The sequence below is a fragment of the Penaeus monodon genome, chromosome 32, assembly GCF_015228065.2.
Source record: "Penaeus monodon isolate SGIC_2016 chromosome 32, NSTDA_Pmon_1, whole genome shotgun sequence".
In the NCBI taxonomy this organism is placed as follows: domain Eukaryota; kingdom Metazoa; phylum Arthropoda; class Malacostraca; order Decapoda; family Penaeidae; genus Penaeus; species Penaeus monodon.
The window spans coordinates 9,955,810-9,956,013 of NC_051417.1; the positions used below are offsets into that span (position 1 = coordinate 9,955,810).

At 38.7% G+C, this 204-nt stretch overlaps 1 protein-coding gene across 3 annotated transcripts in view; it reads right to left on the bottom strand.

Annotated features, from left to right (window-relative positions):
- LOC119593492 (locomotion-related protein Hikaru genki-like) overlaps positions 1 to 204 on the bottom strand; it is a 249,107-nt gene that overhangs the window by 237,530 nt on the left and 11,373 nt on the right. The window lies entirely within an intron of this gene.

Here is a 204-nt window from a genome sequence, read left to right on the forward strand (position 1 = left end):
TGTCAGAGATCGTGTGGAAGATAATTTGCCATAGCAATACGTATACTCTGATTTCTCATTATAGATGCACCTATACTGAAGCCCCAAGACCTATATCATTTTTCATCCAAAGAGAGTCTGGTATTAAGCGAGGTAAAATAATATTTTCCGGCTCGTTCTCTGTGTGCATGCACTGAAAATCGCCGATAGTCATGTTACATAGAT